At 45.8% G+C, this 23,663-nt stretch overlaps 1 long non-coding RNA gene across 1 annotated transcript in view; it reads right to left on the bottom strand.

The window, feature by feature from the left end:
* Nucleotides 1-23,663, bottom strand: part of LOC134911477 (uncharacterized) — a 47,146-nt gene that overhangs the window by 5,741 nt on the left and 17,742 nt on the right. The window lies entirely within an intron of this gene.

Here is a 23,663-nt window from a genome sequence, read left to right as displayed (position 1 = left end):
CCAGATTGCTGCTCATCTTGAACATCTATTTGCTGTTATCAATGGCAGTGCACCAAACCCAAACCTTTTTCTGTGACATGATGTTATCATCGTACACCTCGACAAGTTGGTGATGAATTTCAGCTGCTGATGATGTGCCCTTTAGACGCAGAAATCTGATCACACTACACACCTCAATGTTTGACCATGTTTCCTCCAGCCCTGCCATATTACAGCTGCTATTGGAACAGTATGACTGATATGAGGCACCGTCTAATGGCTGTGAGGGGAAGCAGTGGTCTACCAGCTCTGACTTAATGGGAAATTAGAATGAAATAGAGACCATTACACACGTAAGAGGTCTTGTTACCTTACTTATTGAACCTCCCTCGTATATAGGAGACATATGGAGGTGGGTATCCGGTCTCTAGGTTGACCACACTTAGGTCGACAGTCATTAGTTAGACCACTACTGGTTAGGTTGACAGGGTTTCTAGGTAGACATGGTCGACATGAGTTTTTCATAAAAGGTCGACATGAGTTTTTCACAAATTTTTTTACTTTTTGATACTTTACGATCCATGTGGGCTACAATTGGGAATGGTAACCTTGCCCGAAGCATGGCGAGCAAAGTGAGCCATTCGAGGGGACATGGTGCACTAATTGGGGTTCCCGATCACTCTACAAAGAAAACGACACTCATTTTTTAAAAAACCTCATGTCGACCTTTTGTCATGTCAATCTTGCTCATGTCGACATAATGTTTGTGTCAACCTATTTTGGGTTCTGACTTAGTTACTGTCGACCAATAGTGGTCGACCTAGACCAGGCATTCCCAACCACGGTCCTCAAGGCACACTAACAGTGCAGGTTTTAGTGATGTCCAGCCTTCAGCACAGGTGACTTAAGTAGTAGCTGTGCTATTTTGATTTAACCATCTGTGCTGCAGCCTGGATATCACTAAAACCTGCACTGTTGGTGTGCCTTGAGGACCGTGGTTGGGAATGCCTGGTATAGACACTGTCGACCTAAGTGTGGTCGACCCTAGGAGCAACACCCATGGAAGTGATATGGATGCATATAAGGGAAACACCAGCACATGGTTGTGAATGTAAGGATCCTGACATGCTGCTTGTATTAGGAGGTACATGACTATAAATCATACTTGCCTACCTGACCCTTTCCATGAGGGAGAAAATGCTCTGTTCCTGGACTTTCCTGGTAATGTATGATTGCCATCACCTGTGGTGAAACACCTTTCTTATCAATTAACTAGCTCACCACAGGTGATGGCAATCATACATTACCAGGAAAGTCCAGGAACAGAGCATTTTCTCCCTCATGGAGAGGGTCAGGTAGGCAAGTATGCTGTAAATGTATGTCCCCTTTGAAGATGACTACAAGCCATACTGCCCTTTTAGCTGTAAGTGGTCTTTCTCTAGTAGTATTTCTTGATACAAATATGTGGCTCTTTCAATATTTGCTTTTACAAGGCATTAGTGTCTATTGAATACTGAAAGGGTAAGCTGCTTTGGAGTGACCGCAGCACCTGAGTACAAATGTACTAATGCTATACAAACAGATGCTGCTAAACAAAGAGAAGCCCCCCTTCGTAATTCTCAAGCAACGAATCTATTTTAAGTAATCTATCCCAGCATACTATTACTGGTGATTTATTTATCCTTGTCACCATTTAGCGGAATAATGAACTCAGAGAACAGAGATAAAAATAGTCAGAGAGGAGCACCTGAGCTGTACTCTGAGCTGCCATTTGATCTCAGTGGTGTGACGCATGGAACACTGGCAACTGTTTCATTTATTAAAGAGAAAATGTTTTTCAGCGGTGTGTGACGTTTCAAGACAATCATACCGTATGTTTGAGAGTGTAAGTTTCTTGCAATGAAGCACTCACCACTTTTATGTATCACAGCAGTAAAATTGAAGTTTAACTGTATAGCCACTAAGGCAGTGATTTTCAACCTTTTTTTACTCGCGGCACACCGGACAATTTTTTAAAATTGCCAAAGCGCACCATCAGTTCTCCACAGAAAAAAACAAAAAACACACATTGGCCCTCACAGTTAAAAGAACAACACACATACATTGGCCTACACAGAAAAAACAATCACATTGCTCCCCCACATAAATCATGTTGCTCCCAACATAAATCCTATTGCTCCACACATAAATCAATCACATTGCTCCCCACATAAATCATGTTACTCACACATAAATCAATCACATTTCTCCCCACATAAATCCTATTGCTACCCACATGAATTATTCACATTATTCCCCCCATAAATCCATAAATCCTTATTCTCCCCACATAAATTCTATTGTTCCCCACAGAAGAAATAAAATAACAAATATTAGCCCCTACCGGTCAGCTGTCCTCCTCCCTGTCTCTCAGTGGCGGGAGTTGTTCATAGTGGAGTGCTGCAAATACTGAGCAGCAGGCGGTCGGTCAGGTGTGGATGTGGGTGGGCAAGGAAAGCTGTGTATGCAGGCAGGAACTGGAAGATGTGTATGCAGGCGGGTGGGTTGGCTGGGTGATGAGAGGCAGCGTCCGTGACCTATGATATCACACTGCCGCGTCTTCAAGGCATAGGTCACGGTCAGAGCACAACTGATCCTCTAAGAAGAGCCCGGGCCAACAGTTCACTCTGAAGGTACAGGAAGCTGCTCTGGCTCCGCGGCACACCTTGCAACTGGCCGTGGCACACTAGTGTGCACGGCACACTGGTTGAAAAAGCCTGCACAAGTGTCACGCCAGGTTTAGCAGAAGGGAGAAAAAAATACTGATGTAGTACTAAAACTGGATACACACAGAAAGATTGAAAGACCGAAAGATAAACTCTTTCACTTTCAGCCCCCTGCTCCTGACTCAATGATCTACCCAAATCTTTCAGTCTTTCGAAGATCTTGGCTAGATGATTTTTTACTCAAAATGTAAAAATATCTGCTGGCTGTGAATGACTATAGGGTGTATTCAATTCTTGTCGGAAACCGCCGTCTTGTCAGAAAGATGGCAGTTTCTGACTTTTTTAAGTCGGAAGGGGTTATGGCCTATTCAATGCTCCCTCGGATTTTCCGGCAAGTTGGGAATACCAACTTCTCAGAAAACACGTGGTTCAGCGGAATAGCCGCAGATCCACATGTTTTGTCGGGAAGTGGCAGCCAAATCTGGCAGGTTTAAGCCCCATTTCAGACAATGTCAATCCAACTTTAAAAAAAAGTCATGTTGGCTTTGTCGTGAACGGCAAAATCAGATTTGGCCGCTCATTGAATACTCAGATGTCGGGGATCCGACATCAATTGAACATACTCCTATACTGTTGAACGATACAGCGTTCAACGATATAGTGCGTACACCCTGAACGTTATCGTTCAACGATAACATTCAGTGACATCACCGCCGGCATTCCTGAACATGCAACTCAGCCCTACATTGATGGGTTGAGCTGCATGTCAGCTCCATATTGATGAACGCTGAACGACATGCGGGAGCATGCATCGTACATCATTCACCAATATCACCCCCATACACACTGAATGATTGGGTATGGGTCGTTGGGTCGACTCAACTTAGGTCGACACTCATTGGGTCAACCACGATAGGTCGACATGTGTTAGGTGGACAGGGTAACTAGGTCAACATGGTCGTTACGTTGGCCTGTACTAGGTCGACTGGTGAAAAGGTAGACATGAGTTTTTGGATTTTTTTTGGTATCGTTTTCTTCGTAAAGTAACGGGGAACCCCAATTAGTGCACCATGTCCCCTTGCTTCGCTCGCCATGCTTCGGGCAAGGTGCCTTGCTCTGCTACCGCTTTGCTCGGCACAGGTTACCGTTACAATCGTAGTCCACGTGGATTGTCAAGTATGGAAAAATCCAAAAAAATAAAAAGTGAAAAACTCATGTCGACCTTTTGACCTGTCGACCTAGTACAGGTCGACCTAATGACCATGTCGACCTAGTTACCCTGTCGACCTAACACATGTCATCCTATCGTGGTCGACTCAATGACTGTCGACCTAAGTTGTGTCGTCCTAACGACTGAATCCCGAATGATTTCAGGCTAAAAATAAATGATGACATAAATGTCGTTATCGTGTATTTTTTAGCCAGAAATCGCCTAGTGTGTACCCCTCCTAAGACTAACAGGCAGACTAACAGGCATGTTAACTTTCTGGGACGTCCTGGATAGCTGAGCCTATGCAAACTCTCATGTATATTGGCAATATTATATTGGTAATTGTGTCAATGTTAACCCTAGCACTGATACCCACACTGTGCTGCAAAAGTAGATTCAAGTTAAAACCACAAGATAAGGATAGGCGAGTAGCAACAGTTTCAAGATTGCAGGCTAAATAACTAACCAAACCGCCAATTTAATTGTTCCCAGAAAGTACAAGTGAAAAGTAGCTAGCATCTACTTCTACAGAAATATGTACAGTCTATTCCATGATGCAGAGGATGGACATAACAGTATTTACCATTATCCCTTGCTACAAGAGTGACTGTCACAACATGAGAAAGTAGTGCACATTGGACCTAGGCCTCTATAGGTCATTTATAAAACGCAAGTGTAAATCGTCTTTTGCAGCAGGGTGCACAACCTCCAGTAAAAGTATTTGAATTTTTACCACTTTTTGACAGGTGTAAAAACATTGTTCATGATCATCTTTTGCAGTTTGTTAATTATGGAGTAATGCAGTAGTTCTCAAACTTTCTTGAATCACACAAAAAAAGAAGAAAATATTATTAAGTAAATTGTGCTTACTGTACCTGTCATCCTTCGCTTCAGTTATGTGTGTGTGGTTTTAAACTTTACTGGTAGGATGTACGTATTTTTGTGCTTTTTTTTTTTTACAAAAGTGCCCTTAAATTACCCCCAAATCAATTTTCTACATTTTAAGTGCCCAAAATTTAACTAAAGTAGTATTTATTTAAATTCAATATATATATATATATATATATATATATATATATATATATATATAATGCAATAATCAGCCATTTTAAACATGTTAAAAGCTCAAAACATTTTTATGGGGTCAGTAATTGACATCTATACTGTTTCCAAATACGTATTTGAAATTTTAAGAGTACAAGCTGATTTACCCTTTTAAACAAATTTTCTGCGGGTTTTTGTCAGAATTTTTTTTGCGACAGATATTTTTCAATTGGATAGCAAAAGAATCTGGAGTCAGCATACAGATGTGCCCTCATACATCTAGCCTTAATATACCATGCATCCCGAGATGCCTGACATAAGTTAGCTGGCAGTTCCAGTGCTAATCTGCTAAAATCAGGCGTCTATCACTATGCAAATAAGACGCACAAGCAGATTTAAAATCACATGCGGCATGCCTATATATTGTGTGCGACAGCGGCTGTTTTTGCATACGAAATGCTACGTTACGTGTTTTCTAGGAAAACACTAATGTAGCACTTTGTATGCAGATACAGCATTTTGTTTCCATAGCGCAGCAAGTAAGATGCATTTTCAGGGAAAAATGCACAAAAAGACATTAGTAAAAGCATTAGACGTTAATAAAAGCATTTGTAAAACTTCTCACGACTAGGCATGATTAGAACTGTTTAGCGTTAAATGCAGCAAGGATGTAGGATACGTGTAGTTGCTATAGTGGAAAATTGGGCACAGGTACTGACCTGTGTTATGATTTGTGGGAAGAATCTTGCATTCACTTTGATATGCCCCAACTTCCCTTTTCATACCTGTTTTACACAGAAAACTAAATTACTGCGTAAAGCACTTTTACCCAATAATTTGTGGATCAACACAGATCCTTTAACTGTGTGGAAGGGTCAACTTGGTCCCAGCCTTACCCCTCTTTTACACAGGAAAGCAAATTACTGGGTGAAACATTTCTACCTCTATTTGCCAATCAACGTGGTTATTTCTCCTGTGTGAAAGGGTCAACCCGGGTCATAATTAGCGGGTCTTGACCCTGGTAAAAACATGGTTGAAGTCCTGGGAATTATGACCCGGATTGACCATTTCACACAGAAAAAGGACCCGTGTTAATCTGAAAATTACCAGGCAAAAGTGCTTTACCCAGAAATGTGGTTTTCTGTGTGAAAGGGGTATAAGTGTCCTGATTGTGGTGGCTGACTATCTTCAATCAAGTCTTTTCTGGTACTGCAGGACAGTTGGGAGGTATGTCCTGCTACACACTGTTTTGAGCTGTGTGCACAAAGTGTTGTTTGTGTTTATGAAGTGGATGGGAAGGTATTGCGCTGTTTAAAATATAGTCATGTCTCTTGCATGAATGTCCTACTCACTCTCTAGAAATCCTGCATTTTGCCCTAGACTACACCTGCCCCACACCACCATATGTCCCATACTGTAGAAAGAAAGAATAACTGCCAAGTCATATGAGCAATTCTTTTCTTCTGACCAGTGTCGGACTGGGGCATGTAGGGCCCACCGGGGAAATATAGTGGTAGGGGCCCATGTTTAGGGGTGTGGCCAGTCTTTAGAGGGAGTGTGCCCAGCCGCCACATTGGTTTACCTAACTTTTTTGCAAGTGTTGGTCCCCTAGATAAATATATATAGTAAATACTGTAGTGCATGCATGATAATGTACTAGATTAGTAACAGTACAGTCTGGAACCTGATCCCTAGAGAAGGGGGTTTGCCCCCACCCAGTAGGGCCCACCGGTGGTTTCCCCTGTACCTCTGTGGGCCAGTCCAACCCTGCTTCTGACACTGCCAGGGTAAAAAAGAACAATCACTCAGGTGAGATGACTTGAGTAGTTATTTTTCTATCCTTCCTCCCTCTAGTGGTGGGTAAGGTTAGGTTGAAAGGCTCAAAATTACTAGTTCATCAAAAAGCAGACAGGGAAGCCTGGGATATATGTCAAGGCAAGGAGATAGGAGTGGGCAGACAGGTATGGGACATCACTGAGATTAGTAGAGATACAATCCAGTAAATAAAAATAAACAGTAATACAATCATGCGTAACAGGAGTAATAGATACATTTGGTTGGGTACGAAATCCCAGCAGTCACAATTACAACAGTCAAAAGTCCTACAGCAGGATCACATCCTGGTATTTTATCCTACACTTAACCCTCCCCCTCTCGCATCTTAACCTTAACCTCCCCCTCTCACAGCCTAATCCTAACCCCCCCCCCCCCCCCCCCACAGCCTAAAACTAACCTCCCCAACTGCTCTGCAGTCTAACCCTCCTTCTAGGGCCTAACCCTAACACAAACACCGGTACTTACCACCAAAATCCATGGGGATTCTGTCAGGATCCCACTGTCTATCTTGTCAGGATCCTGACTGCCTGGATATTGACTGCATCCCAATAAATCAGATGCAGAAGAAACATGGGGAAAGGTAAATATCTTCACTCCGTAACCACTGGTTCTTCTAGGTCATGGTGTGCACTTGGGCAAACAGCAGCTACCTTCTACTCATATGCCCCCAGGACTTATAAATAAATATAAATATAGATAAAATATGTAACTGGATTTTAGACCAAGATAAGCAATGGCAGAGCAATAGCAAGACATTTTAGCACCCCCTCCTAATCTCCTGGTCCGAAACAAGAAAATAGTCCTGTTGGACGAAAAGCATCAAAGTTCCAGATCTTCTACAATCACTGTAGAACACCTTTTTAGTTTTATGGCAGTATCCTGTCCAACTTTACCTGCATCCTGTGGTTGTCAGATAAGTTAATACACAAGTGTTTTTATTGTTTGTTAATAAAAACAGTATTTTTGTATGCATTCTCTTTTAAGGCCACCAGTACTGCATAAAAGGCACTTCTAATTTTTCTTCACACACTCAAATCAGCAATCAGAATGGTAGTCAAAATTAATTAGACTACTTGTCTGATTACTAATTTCTGAAAGCCTTGTGATTGACGCCGGTATATGTGGGTAATCTGTTGGATTCATGTGAACACTGGGAGGGCACCAAGGCAAGGTAAAATGTATGCTTTATGGTGAAGTGCCAGTGTATTGGATGCTATATATATATATATATATATATATATAGTTCCAATATGACCGGCACTCCAAACAAAAGTTTTAAATACCTGGGTGCCCTCCACGGTCCAGACGGAGCAAACACAGAGAGAGAGATACTGGCGGCACTCCACGGGTTTTCAAGAAAAGACAGCTACACAAGCTTAATGTCAACGTTTCAGGTGCTGTTTATTCACACCTTTCGTCAGGTGTGAATAAACACGAAAGGTGTGAATAAACAGCACCTGAAACGTTGACATTAAGCTTGTGTAGCTGTCTTTTCTTGAAAACCCGTGGAGTGCCGCCAGTATCTCTCTCTCTCTATATATATATATATATAGAGAGAGAGAGAGAGAGAGAGAGAAAGAGAGAAAGAGAGAAAGAGAGAAAGAGAGAAAGAGAGAAAGAGAGAAAGAGAGAGAGAGAGAGAGAGAGAGAGAGAGAGAGAGAGAAAGAAAGCTGCACCTCATGACAGATCTCCCATTAGCAAGGATCAAATAAACCTAATACCAAAAAAAAGTCAGAGGGTGCTACCACTATCAATAATTCAATGTTTATATGTATATAAATAATGAAGTCCAATAATAAAAGTCCAATATTAAAGCTGTAGAGATGTCTTTTACTATGTTAATGGCTCCTTTCCACTTGGATCACCTTGATAATTCTGCTGAAGGGAATAGCATTCCAAGCAATGTTTCTAAAGTCTATACCCTCTTACCAAAAATGCACCCAACAAACAAGGCCAAATTAATAAAGGGACAATGGGGGTCATTCAGAGTTGATCGCTAGCTGCCGTTGTTCGTAGCGCAGCAATCAGGCTAAAAATCGGCACTATTGTGCATGCGTATGGTGCGCACTGCACACGGGCGTCGTACTTTGACAAAAGCCGATGTAGTTTTACACAAGGTCTAGGGACGCTTTTCAGTCGCACTGCTGATCGTTGAGTGATTGACAGGAAGTGGGTGTTTCTGGGTGGTAACTGGCCATTTTCGGGGTGTGTGCAAAAACGCAGGCGTGCCAGATAAAAACGCAGGAGTGGCTGGAGAAACGGGGGAGTGGCTGGCCGAACGCAGGGCGTGTTTGTGACGTCAAAAGAGGAGCTAAACAGTCTGAAGTGATCGCAAGGTAGGAGTAGGTCTGGAGCTACTCTGAAACTGCACAATTTTTTTTTGTAGCAGCGCTGCGATCCTTTCGTTCGCACTTCTGTTAAGCTAAGATACACTCCCAGAGGGTGGCGGCTTAGCGTTTGCACTGCTGCTAAAAGCAGCTAGCGAGCGATCAACTCGGAATGAGGGCCAATGTTCCTATTCTCCATAAAACCATACATAATACTGGAATTAATCTACTTTTCCTATTTGATTGTGTCTACCATCATCTGTTTGTCTTATGAATGGCTTTTGAAAGTTTTAAAATATCCCTATTGTGAATGTACACTCATTTAATGCTACAAAGATTTTACATCTGAAGAAGTCCTTCAGATGAAACATGTAGGGTTATTGGTGCAATGTCCACATACTCAGCAGAACCTGGTGGGATAAACCATCTTCTTCTCTGTTAGTTGTAGATATTTTGTCAGCACAAAGTTTAATACTGTATTATGTATGTTTTTTTATGGATAATAAAAACATTATCCTTTTATTTATTTGGCCTTGTTTGTTGGGTCAGTTTTTGGCAAGAGGATATATCCTATAGGAACATTGCTGGGAATACCATTCTCTTCAATAGAATTATAGAGGAGATCCAAGTGGAAGGAAGCCAATAATACAGTAAAAGACATTTCTACAGCTTTAATATTGTACTTTTATTATTGGACTTTATTATTCATATACATATAAACATAAAATGTTGAATTGTCCCACTATAGTAGCAGTGCCTTCTGATTTTGTTTTTAGAAATATCTACTAAGACTTGGAGAGTAATAATGAGGAGAGATAAAGAATCTGCTCTTCACATGTTACACACTGTGGGGCAGATGTATTAACCTGGAGAAAGCATAAGGAAGTGATAAACTAGTGATACGTGCAAGGTGATAACGGCACCAGCCAATCAGCTCCATTATGTAAATGAACAGTTAGGATCTGATTGGCTGGTGCCTTTATCACCTTGCACATATCACTGGTTTATCACTTCCTTATGCCTTCTCCAGGTTAATACATCTGTCCCTGTGTTTGAAAAATGACATTTAGGAGATAATCAGTTGGTAGTTTAACTCTCTCCACTTTATCACTTTCCAAGGCTTAGCACAGCTGTCCCAAATTGTGATAAAAGGATTGGTAAGGTTGTATTTGAGAGATATATAATATTTGTACCAGGGGGGTGATTCAGACCTGATCGCTGGGCTGATAAAATTGTTATCCTGCGATCAGATAGTCGCCGCACAAGGGGAGTGTATATTCGCTGTGCAAGTGTGCGGTCGCATGTGTATGCTGAGCTGCTTAAAATAAGAATTTACTTACCGATAATTCTATTTCTCATAGTCCGTAGTGGATGCTGGGGACTCCGAAAGGACCATGGGGAATAGCGGCTCCGCAGGAGACTGGGCACAAAGTAAAAGCTTTAGGACTAGCTGGTGTGCACTGGCTCCTCCCCCCATGACCCTCCTCCAAGCCTCAGTTAGGATACTGTGCCCGGACGAGCGTACACAATAAGGAAGGATTTTGAATCCCGGGTAAGACTCATACCAGCCACACCAATCACACCGGACAACTTGTGATTTGAACCCAGTTAACAGCATGATAACAGAGGAGCCTATGAAAAGATGGCTCACAACAATAATAACCCGATTTTTGTAACAATAACTATGTACAAGTATTGCACTTGGGATGGGCGCCCAGCATCCACTACGGACTATGAGAAATAGAATTATCGGTAAGTAAATTCTTATTTTCTCTAACGTCCTAGTGGATGCTGGGGACTCCGAAAGGACCATGGGGATTATACCAAAGCTCCCAAACGGGCGGGAGAGTGCAGATGACTCTGCAGCACCGAATGAGAGAACTCCAGGTCCTCCTCAGCCAGGGTATCAAATTTGTAGAATTTTGCAAACGTATTTGCCCCTGACCAAGTAGCTGCTCGGCAAAGTTGTAAAGCCGAGACCCCTCGGGCAGCCGCCCAAGATGAGCCCACTTTCCGTGTGGAATGGGCCTTTACAGATTTTGGCTGTGGCAGGCCTGCCACAGAATGTGCAAGCTGAATTGTACTACAAATCCAACGAGCAATCGTCTGCTTAGAAGCAGGGGCACCCAGCTTGTTGGGTGCATACAGGATAAACAGCGAGTCAGATTTTCTGACTCCAGCCGTCCTGGAAACATATATTTTCAGGGCCCTGACTACGTCCAGCAACTTGGAATCCTCCAAGTCCCTAGTAGCCGCAGGCACCACAATAGGCTGGTTTAAGTGAAATGCTGAAACCACCTTAGGGAGAAATTGAGGACGAGTTCTCAATTCTGCCCTGTCCGTATGAAAAATCAGGTAAGGGCTTTTATAGGATAAAGCTGCCAATTCTGAGACACGCCTGGCTGAAGCCAGGGCTAACAGCATTACCACTTTCCATGTGAGATATTTTAAGTCCACAGTGGTGAGTGGTTCAAACCAATGTGATTTTAGGAATCCCAAAACTACATTGAGATCCCAAGGTGCCACTGGAGGCACAAAAGGAGGCTGTATATGCAGTACCCCCTTGACAAACGTCTGAACTTCAGGAACTGAAGCTAGTTCTTTTTGGAAGAATATTGACAGGGCCGAAATTTGAACCTTAATGGACCCTAATTTGAGGCCCATAGACAGTCCTGTTTGCAGGAAATGCAGGAATCGACCCAGTTGAAATTCCTCTGTAGGGGCCTTCCTGGCCTCACACCACGCATCATATTTATGCCAAATACGGTGATAATGTTGCAGTTACATCCTTCCTGGCTTTGATCAGGGTAGGGATAACTTCATCCGGAATGCCTTTTTCCTTCAGGATCCGGCGTTCAACCGCCATGCCGTCAAACGCAGCCGCGGTAAGTCTTGGAACAGACATGGTCCCTGCTGGAGCAGGTCCTTTCTTAGAGGTAGAGGCCACGGGTCTTCCGTGAGCATCTCTTGAATTTCCGGGTACCAAGTCCTCCTTGGCCAATCCGGAGCCACGAGTATAGTCTTTACACCTCTCCTTCTTATGATTCTCAGTACCTTGGGTATGAGAGGCAGAGGAGGGAACACATATACTGACTGGTACACCCACGGTGTTACCAGAGCGTCCACAGCTATTGCCTGAGGGTCCCTTGACCTGGCGCAATATCTGTCCAGTTTTTTGTTGAGGCGGGACGCCATCATGTCCACCTTTGGTTTTTCCCAACGGTTCACAATCATGTGGAAGACTTCTGGGTGAAGTCCCCACTCCCCCGGGTGAAGATCGTGTCTGCTGAGGAAGTCTGCTTCCCAGTTGTCCACTCCCGGAATGAACACTGCTGACAGTGCTATCACATGATTTTCCGCCCAGCGAAGAATCCTTGCAACTTCCGTCATTGCCCTCCTGCTTCTTGTGCCGCCCTGTCTGTTTACGTGGGCGACTGCCGTGATGTTGTCCGACTGGATCAACACCGGCTGACCCTGAAGCAGAGGCCTTGCCTGACTTAGGGCATTGTAAATGGCCCTTAGTTCCAGGATATTTATGTGAAGTGACGTTTCCATGCTTGACCACAAGCCCTGGAAATTTTTTCCCTGTGTGACTGCTCCCCAGCCTCTCAGGCTGGCATCCGTGGTCACCAGGACCCAATCCTGAATGCCGAATCTGCGGCCCTCTAGGAGATGAGCACTCTGTAACCACCACAGGAGAGACACCCTTGTCCTTGGAGATAGGGTTATCCGCTGATGCATCTGAAGATGCGATCCGGACCACTTGTCCAGCAGATCCCACTGAAAAGTTCTTGCGTGGAATCTTCCGAATGGAATCGCTTCGTAAGAAGCCACCATCTTTCCCAGGACCCTTGTGCATTGATGCACTGACACTTGTCCTGGTTTTAGGAGGTTCCTGACTAGCTCGGATAACTCCCTGGCCTTCTCCTCCGGGAGAAACACCTTTTTCTGGACTGTGTCCAGAATCATCCCTAGGAACAGTAGACGTGTTGTTGGAATCAGCTGCGATTTTGGAATATTTAGAATCCACCCGTGCTGACGTAGCACTACCTGAGATAGTGCTACTCCGACCTCTAACTGTTCCCTGGACCTTGCCCTTATCAGGAGATCGTCCAAGTAAGGGATAATTAAGACGCCTTTTCTTCGAAGAAGAATCATCATTTCGGCCATTACCTTGGTAAAGACCCGGGGTGCCGTGGACAATCCAAACGGCAGCGTCTGAAACTGATAATGACAGTTTTGTACCACAAACCTGAGGTACCCTTGGTGAGAAGGGTAGATTGGGACATGGAGATAAGCATCTTTGATGTCCAGAGATACCATATAGTCCCCTTCTTCCAGGTTCGCTATCACTGCTCTGAGTGACTCCATCTTGAATTTGAACCTTTTTATGTAAGTGTTCAAGGATTTTAGATTTAAAATTGGTCTCACCGAGCCGTCCGGCTTTGGTACCACAAACAGCGTGGAATAATACCCCTTTCCCTGTTGTAGGCGGGGTACCTTGATTATCACCTGCTGGGAATACAGCTTGTGAATAGCTTCCAATACTGCCTCCCTGTCGGAGGGAGACGTTGGTAGAGCAGACTTCAGGAACCGGCGAGGGGGAGACGTCTCGAATTCCAATTTGTACCCCTGTGATATTACCTGCAGGATCCAGGGGTCCACTTGCGAGTGAGCCCACTGCGCGTTTAAATTTTTGAGACGGGCCCCCACCGTGCCTGAGTCCGCTTGTAAAGCCCCAGCGTCATGCTGAAGACTTGGCAGAAGCGGGAGAGGGCTTCTGCTCCTGGGAAGAGGCTGCCTGGTGCAGTCTTTTTCCACTTCCTCTGCCCCGGGGCAGAAATGAGTGGCCTTTTGCCCGCTTGCCCTTATGGGGACGAAAGGACTGAGTTTGAAAAGACGGTGTCTTTTTCTGCTGAGAGGTGACCTGGGGTAAAAAGGTGGATTTTCCAGCCGTTGCCGTGGCCACCAGGTCCGATAGACCGACCCCAAATAACTACTCCCCTTTATACGGCAATACTTCCATATGTCGTTTGGAATCCGCATCACCTGACCACTGTCGCGTCCATAACCCTCTTCTGGCAGAAATGGACATCGCACTTACTCTTGATGCCAGGGTGCAAATATCCCTCTGTGCATCTCGCATATATAGTAATGCATCCTTTAAATGCTCTATAGTTAATAATATACTGTCCCTATCCAGGGTATCAATATTTTCAGTCAGGGAATCCGACCAAGCCACTCCAGCGCTGCACATCCAGGCTGAGGCGATTGCTGGTCGCAGTATAACACCAGTATGTGTGTATATACCTTTTAGGATATTTTCCAGCCTTCTATCAGCTGGTTCCTTGAGGGCGGCCGTATCGGGAGACGGTAACCCCACTTGTTTTGATAAGCGTGTGAGCGCCTTATCTACCCTAGGGGGTGTTTCCCAACGCGCCCTAACCTCTGGCGGGAAAGGGTATAGTGCCAATAATTTATTAGAAATCAGCAGTTTTTTATCGGGGGAAACCCACGCTTTATCACACACCTCATTCAATTCATCTGATTCAGGAAAAACTACGGGTAGTTTTTTTACACCCCACATAATACCCTTTTTTGTGGTACTTGTAGTGTCAGAAATGTTCAACGCCTCCTTCATTGCCGTGATCATGTAACGTGTGGCCCTACTGGACATTACGTTTGTCTCCTCACCGTCGACACTGGAGTCAGTATCCGTGTCTGGGTCTGTGTCGACCATCTGAGGTAACGGGCGCTTTAGAGCCCCTGACGGTGTTTGAGACGCCTGGACAGGCACTAACTGATTCGCCGGCTGTCTCATGTCATCAACAGTTTTTTGCAAAGTGCTGACATTGTCACGTAATTCCTTAAATACGACCATCCAGTCAGGTGTCGACTCCCTAGGGGGTGACATCACTAAAACAGGCAATTGCTCCGCTTCCACATCATTTTCCTCCTCATACATGTCGACACAATCGTACCGACACCCAGCACACACACAGGGAATGCTCTGATAGAGGACAGGACCCCACGAGCCCTTTGGGGAGACAGAGGGAGAGTTTGCCAGCACACACCAGAGCGCTATATCTGTATAGGGATAACCTTATATAAGTGTTTCTCCCTTTTATAGCTGCTGTATTTATATTAACTGCCAAATAGTGCCCCCCCTCTCTTGTTTTACCCTGTTTCTGTAGTGCAGGACTGCAGGGGAGAGTCAGGGAGCCGTCCTTCCAGCGGAGCTGTGAGGGAAAATGGCGCTTGTGTGCTGAGGAGATAGGCTCCGCCCCCTTCACGGCGGCCTTTTCTCCCGCTTTTTTTAGGAAAACTGGCAGGGGTTAAATGCATCCATATAGCCCAGGAGCTATATGTGATGCATTTCTTTAGCCATATAAGGTTTAAACCGTGTTTTATTGCGTCTCAGGGCGCTCCCCCCCAGCGCCCTGCACCCTCAGTGACCGGAGTGTGAAGTGTGCTGAGAGCAATGGCGCACAGCTGCGGTGCTGTGCGCTACCTTATTTGAAGACAGGAACGTCTTCTGCCGCCGATTTTTCTGGACCTCTTCGCTCTTCTGGCTCTGTAAGGGGGCCGGCGGCGCGGCTCCGGGACCCATCCAGGCTGAACCTGTGATCGTCCCTCTGGAGCTAATGTCCAGTAGCCAAGAAGCCCAATCCACTCTGCAGTCAGGTGAGTTCGCTTCTTCTCCCCTTAGTCCCACGATGCAGTGAGCCTGTTGCCAGCAGTACTCACTGAAAATAAAAAAACCTATTTAAACTTTTACTCTAAGCAGCTCAGGAGAGCCACCTAGATTGCACCCTTCTCGTTCGGGCACAAAATCTTAACTTAACTGAGGCTTGGAGGAGGGTCATGGGGGGAGGAGCCAGTGCACACCAGCTAGTCCTAAAGCTTTTACTTTGTGCCCAGTCTCCTGCGGAGCCGCTATTCCCCATGGTCCTTTCGGAGTCCCCAGCATCCACTAGGACGTTAGAGTAAAAACCCTAGTCAGCAGACAGCTGCAAATCCATACGCACCTCACTCACCAATTAATGATTTTTCCACATTTTCCATTTTCCATGTCTGGAATGGAACATCCGCACCAGTCGGGGAGCCGTAACTTCTGTAGCTTTGACCCAGCTCCTTTCCTCGGGGCCAAAACCTTTCCATTCCACCAAATACTGTAGATTCTTGTGGAGATAGCGAGAATCAAGAATGGCTTTGATCTCAAAGTCCGTACCCTCTTCAGCCTCTGCAGAGATTGGCCTCGGGGACTTGGAATGAAATCGGTTCAAAACAAGAGGGCGAAGAAAAGAGACATGGAAGGAATTTGGTATCCGGAGATGGGAAGGCAATCCCAATTTGCAGGCAACCGGATTCAAGACTTGTAACACGGGATAAGGACCAATGAACCTTGGAGCGAACTTCATAGTGGGTACCTTTAAACGGAGATTGCGGGTAGAGAGCCATACCCTGTCACCAACTTTGTATTGAGGAGCTGCTCGTCGCTTCCTATCCGCAAAGAACTTATAGCGACCGGAAACTCTCTTGAGGTTGGCATGAACTCGACTCCAGATTTGACTGAAATGCCGGAGAGTAGAGGCTGCAGCAGGAACTTCTTCTGGAGGACAAATGGGTAATTCCGGAACTTGAGGATGAAATCCGTAATTAATGAAAAATGGAGACTCACCAGTCGAGGAGTGATATAGATGATTATGGGCGAACTCGGCCCAAGGCAACAACTCCACCCTTGTGAGGGGGAGAGGTAAACACGGAGAAAAGTCTCTAAATCTTGATTGACGCGTTCAGTTTGCCTATTGGTCTGTGGATGGTAAGCAGATGAAAACTTGAGTTTTATTTGTAGAGCCGTGCAGAGTGCTCTCCAGAATCTTGCCGTAAACTGTACCCCCCGATCCGAGACTATTTCCAGAGGTAACCCGTGCAGGCGGAAGTGTTCCCGAATGAATAACAAAGCCAACTTAGAAGCTGATGGTAATCCGGTCAACGGAACAAAATGTGCCATCTTAGAGAATCGGTCAATAATCACCCAGACGGTGTTATGACCCTTAGAGAGAGGTAGTACAGTAACAAAGTCCATAGAGATATGAGTCCAAGGCCTCTTAGGAATGGACAGTGGGTGCAACAATCCCGCAGGAGGCAGACGTAGAGTTTTGTGCTGAGCACATTGAGGACACGAGTTGACATACTCTTGGACGTCCTTCTTCATAGTGTCCCACCAGTAAGATCTTCGCAGAAATTCCCACATCTTTTGAACTCCAGGATGGCCAGAAAACTTGGAAATGTGAGCCCACTGCAACAATTTTGGTCGAAATTTAGCTGGCACAGACATTCTTCCAGGAGGAGGACCCAACGCAGTGGGAGCCGCAGAGATAGAGACGGAACTGAGGATCAACGCCTTTTCAACGGTATTCTCCTCATCTGAAGCCATTACGGAACGGGATAGGGCATCCACCTTGGTGTTAAGAGTTCCAGCCCGGTACTTAATGACAAATGAAAATCGAGCAAAGAAGAGCGCCCATCTTGCTTGACGGGTATTCAAGCACTGGGCCGTCTTGAGATACAGTAAATTCTTGTGATCCGCAAAAATCGTAATTAAGTGTTTAGCACCCTCCAAAAGATATCTCCATTCTTCTAAGGCAGATTTAATTGCCAAGAGCTCTTTATCTCCAATGGTGTAATTTAATTCAGCAGGGGAGAACTTGCGAGAATGGAAACCACACGGATGTAACTTCCCATCTGGAGCGTACTGCGAAAGTACGGCACCTATGCCTACCACAGAAGCATCAACCTCCAGAAAAAATGGTTTTAGGAAGTCTGGCTGCTGAAGTACCGGAGCGGTCATAAAGGCTGCCTTCAACTGAGTGAACGCTGCTACCGCTTCAGAGGACCAATGGCTTGGGTCAGCCCCTTTCTTGGTTAGGGCAGTAATAGGCGCCACAATAGTAGAGAAACCCCTTATGAATTTCCGGTAGTAATTTGCGAACCCTAGAAATCGTTGCACTGCTTTCAGGGAAAGAGGCTGAGTCCAGTCCCGAATGGCAGAAAGTTTCTCCGGATCCATACGCAACTCTGTTCCTGAAATAATGTAGCCCAGAAATGGAATATATGGGACCTCAAAGGTGCACTTGGAAATCTTGCCATAAAGATGGTTCTCTCGCAACCGAAGGAGTACCTCCTTAACTTGTATTCTGTGCTCAGAGAGATTCTTCGAAAATATCAGGATGTCGTCCAAATATACCCCCACATTTAGGTATAACATGTCCCGAAAAACGTCATTAATGAATCCCTGGAAGAAGGCGGGGGCGTTGCTGAGGCCAAACGGCATTACCAGGTACTCATAATGCCCGTCCCTAGTATTGAAGGCCGTCTTCCATTCGTCCCCTTGTCGGATACGTATCAAGTTATAAGCTCCCCTTAAATCGAGCTTAGTGAAGATTCGAGCTCCGCGAACTCTATCGAAAAGCTCCGTGATGAGCGGCAGAGGATACTTGTTCTTAATGGTGACTTCATTAAGACCACGATAATCGATACATGGCCTCAGGCCTCCATCTTTTTCTTCACAAAGAAGAAGCCTGCTCCCGCTGGGGAAGTAGAGGGGCGGATGAATCCCTTCTGCAGATTAGACTTGATATATTCTGACATGGCTTGAGTCTCAAGTACTGACAAAGGATAGGTACGACCTCGAGGTGGCATTTTCCCAGGAATGAGCTCAATAGGACAATCCCAGGGTCTATGCGGGGGTAATTTATCGGCCGCCTGTTCCGAGAAGACATCTGTAAACTCCCGATAAGCCTCTGGAATAAGCTCTACATCCGACTTAGACGATGCACGAAGTGGGTAGACAGGAGTAAGACAATTCGAGTGACAGAAAGGACTCCAAGAAATTATCTGTGTCGACCTCCAGTCGACGTGAGGGTTGTGAAGCTTGAGCCAGGGAAGACCAAGGACGAGATCGTGAAACATCTCCTGAATCACAAGGAACTCCAGATGTTCTTGGTGCAAAGCTCCCACTTGCAGCTTGATTGGCATAGTATGACTTGTAATCAGAGCATTAGGAATTTGGGTACCATTAATAGCAGTTATCGTAATAGGTCGTTCGACCGACTGTAACGTCTAGCCCAAATTCTGGGCGCAGGAAAGGGAAATAAAATTCCCCGCAGCTCCTGAGTCCAACAGTGCCTTAACGGTTTTGACTTCAGACTCAGAAAACAGAAATACTGAAAGTAGACAGTCCACTGCCGGAGAAGATAGAGAAACAACCCCTAGCTTGACTTCTCCGGAACAAGCTAGGACTGCCCGTTTCCCGGGCGAGACTTGCAAGACTTGAGGAAATGATCCGCGGCTCCACAGTAGAGGCAAAGTCTACCCTCACGCCGACGCTCTTCTGGGGACAGCCGAGACCGATTAATCTGCATGGGTTCGTCTGGACTGGAATTGACTGCCTGCTTAGAAGGAAGAGATCGGAGCCTCGACCGGTCAGACCGACTATGTTCACCACCTTGTTCCTGCATACGAAGATCCACCTTTACACAGAGTGAGATCAACTGTTCCAAGGAATCTGGCAGATCTCTAGTAATCAATTCGTCTTTTAAACGATCCGAGAGCCCGTTCCAAAAAGCAGCCCGAAGGGCATCATTATTCCAGCTCAGTTCAGAAGCTATAGTTTGAAAGTGAATTACATACTGTCCCACTGTACGAGAGCCTTGTCGAACTCGGAGCAAATCAGCAGTCGTCCTGCCAGGCTCATCAAAGATCCTTCAGATTGACGCCAAGAAGTTGGTATAACTAGAAACTAACGGATCTGATCGCTCCCACAACGGTGACACCCACTCCAATGCTGAACCCTCAAGTAACAAGATAATGTATGCCACTTTAGACCGATCAGTAGGGAAGTTGTGTGAGAGGAGTTCGAAATGTACCTCACACTGATTGAGGAATCCACGGCAGTTTTTTGGATTCCCGTTATAACGAGGAGGAGTGGGAAGCTGAAGGCGTGACCTGGTTCCAGACAAGGAGGAAACATTGCCAGAGACAACCACTGGAGCGGATACTGGAACTGGAGCTGGAACCACTGAAGCCAGCGAAGTCTGGATTTGATCCAGCCGACCAGATAACTCCTGGAGATAATGCATCACCTGATTCTGTGCTTCTTCCTGACTCTGTACTCGGGAAACTAGGTCCTGCATGGCGCTTGCCTCTGGGTTCCGATTCCCCGGGTCCATGTGGCCTGAGTATACGGTCACTGGCCTAGACTGAGGGTGTTGTGAACTCGGGGATTCTTCCGATGGTTGGGAAGAGGAACCACAACTGAGCTGGAAAAGGGAAGGCCTGAGATAGGATTTCCTCATACAGGACGCTGACAGTGGAGTTTGATGAAATATTAAAGAGCTTTATTGCAGAGGGAAACAACTTAGTCAAATGCCAAAAAGAAATAAATGAAGGAAATGTCCAGACCCACTGAAGGGTTTTGTGAGCAGTATTAGGGATGCTGGTAATTAAAGAAACTGTGGGTGATGTATAAAAGTCACTGATAACTTGTGGAACTTATGAATGATGATTAATAGCACAGATGGTTGAAGAACTTGTGAGTGGTGACAGAGACGCTGATGATGTGAGAAACTGAAGTGCAGGGGTTTTAGACGCTGTGGATTTGTAGAACTTGAGAACAGAGACTGAGACGCTGATGATGTGAGGAATTGAAGTGCAGGGGTTTTAGACGCTGTGGATTTGTAGAACTTGAGAACGGAGACTGAGACGCTGATGATGTGAGGAATTGAAGTGCAGGGGTTTTAGACGCTGTGGATTTGTAGAACTTGAGAACGGAGACTGAGACGCTGATGATGTGAGGAACTGAAGTGCAGGGGTTTTAGACGCTGTGGATTTGTAGAACTTGAGAACGGAGACTGAGACGCTGATGATGTGAGGAACTGAAGTGCAGGGGTTTTAGACGCTGTTGATTCGCAGAACTTGAGAAGGATGGTTTAGGCCCGCAGCCACGCTGATTCCTAGGAGCACTGGTGACTGGAACGCAGAGAGATATACCGGCCGCTGAGTACACTGGAACCGGTGCAGCGAACTGGTAGCTGGAAATGCCGGAGACACTGGAGTACAACTGCAGAGATCCTTGCCGGAAACGAGAGCACTGGCATCTACGTCAGGGAAAGACGATACTCAGGCACTGAAGCACTGTCCGGCATCTGACTTTGAATCTCCCGCCAGCGCTGGATTGGCGGAGCAGTCTGATGACGTCACCTGCCCCCCGTCCACGTGATGCCGGGTGTCATGGCGGCGCCCATGCCCCGGAGAACCGACGGGAGCCGCGCCAGCCAGACGCCGGAGCCCGCGGCCCACCGAAGGCAAAGGCCGCAACACCGACCAGCAGTCACGCAGGGGTAAGCGCGGCGAACGCCGCCTCTGATGTGTGACAACCCGGTCATATGCAACAGGGATTGTCCAAAAAACAGGGTAAACTGTTGGATTCCAGCGTGGGGAAAGCAACTCGACCTGTGGTCAGCATGGCTACTGAAAGCATTTCCCAGGCAGAAACCACCCTGTTCTGCATGATGGTGCAGTTGGATGGCCGGGAGGTCTGGACATTAGTTGATACTGGCAAAGCCCTTACCAATGTTGCTGCTAACCTGGTACCTCTGGGGGCTGACCAGGTTTTTCCCCCTGTCAAAGTATTGTGTATCCATGGGGATGTCGAGGAGTGCTTACGTGTGCATCTACTACTAGTGATAAAAGGGCGTCCATTGAAATCGATAGGCATAGTGACATTCAGACCACCTTATCTGCTCCTGGGCCATGATTTCCCATTGCTGCAGGAGGTGGTTACGTGGCATGATGACAGCAAATGGTCAGCAGCTGAGGCATCCCAGGAGCAGAGGACCATGGGTGACCAGAGCAACCGTTAAAGCTTCCTTAGTTGGTGAACTACCGGATGAAAAGAGAGAGACTTTGGCAGAGACCAACAGGACGATAGAAATCTGGTTAATGCCTTTGAAAATGTGGTAGAGTGGTTGCTGCTTTGCCACCAGAAGGTGTACCATATTTTATTTTGAAGAATGATTTTGCAGGGTAAAAATGGTAGACCAATTATTAGTTCCCCCAGAAACATGAGCAGTTGGTATTGGGGGTGGCACACATGCATCTGTGGGGTGGCCATTTGGGAGTGGTGAAAATTCTCCAGCGCATAGTTAAGATTCTTTTGGCCTGGCATTCATGCCGCAGTAAAAATATATTGTTAGGAATGCGCAGCGTGTCAGAAGACAGCACCCCAACCAGGATTTAGAGTGCCCCTGGTTCCTCTCCCTGCCATTTGTGTGCCTTTTGAGAGAATTGGTAAGGATTTGATAGGGTCAGTGGAAATATCAGCTCAAGGGCATCAATACATACTATTAGCAGTGGATTATGCCACCAGATACTCGGAGGCCATACCACTATGGAATATGAAATCTAGCACCATTGCCCAGGAATTATTGACAATGTGCACCCGCCTGGTAATACTGAAAGAGGTCTAAGGTACCCCTTTTGTCTATAAAATAATGAAATATTTGTGCTGACTGTTAAAGGTGGATAGTATTACTACCTCAGTTTACCACTCGGAAACGGATGGCCTGGCAGAACGATTTAACCAGACTCTTCAACAGATGATAAAAAGGGCAATGTCAGAGGAAAAGCAGGATTGGGTCTTACTCCTTTCCTATTTAATGTTTGCAGTACGAGAGGTGCCCCAGTCCTCTATGGGGGTTCACTATGGTATGCCGGCGGTCGGACCAGCATACCGGCGCCGGGAGCCCGACCGCCAGCTTACCCACAGTGTGGCGAGCGCAAATGAGCCCCTTGCAGGCTCACTGCGCTCGCCACGCTACGGGCACTTATTCTCCCTCCAGGGGGGTCAAGGACCCCCACGAGGGAGAATAAGTGTCGGTATGCCGGCTGTCGGGATCCCGGCGCCGGTATACTGTGCGCCGGGATCCCGTCAGTCGGCATACTGAAGATCACCCCAGGGTTGAGTCCTTTTGAACTCCTCTATAGGAGGCAACTTAGAGGGAATGTGGATCTGTTGAAAGAAGGGTGGGAACAACAGTCATGCCAAGAACCTAACATCGTTCAGTTTGTGTCCCAATTGTATGTCCGGTTAAGGCAAATTGCGCCACTCCTGAACAAGCACATGGATAGGGCCCAACAGTGGCAAAAACTTAATTAGGACGTGACCATGGTCAAACGATCTTTTAAATTGAGAGGCAAGGTAATGGTTCTTGAACCTACTAGTGAGAGTAAATGAAATGCTCAATGGCAAGGTCCTTATAAATTATTTATTAGCAGTTTCTTATATAGCGCAGCATATTCCATTATGCTTTACAATTAGAACAACAGTTATAGAACAAAACTGGGCAAAGACAGACAGACACAGAGGTAGGAAGGCCTGCTTGCAAGCTTACAATCAATAGGGAAATAGGCATTGATACACAAGGATAGATGCTACCTGTTACATAATGGGCCACCAGATTGCTAGGTTCTTAATGGGTTGTATGATATGATCACCC

The sequence above is a fragment of the Pseudophryne corroboree genome, chromosome 4 (assembly GCF_028390025.1).
Source record: "Pseudophryne corroboree isolate aPseCor3 chromosome 4, aPseCor3.hap2, whole genome shotgun sequence".
Lineage (NCBI taxonomy): Eukaryota > Metazoa > Chordata > Amphibia > Anura > Myobatrachidae > Pseudophryne > Pseudophryne corroboree.
This window is presented reverse-complemented; position numbering and strand designations above follow the sequence as displayed.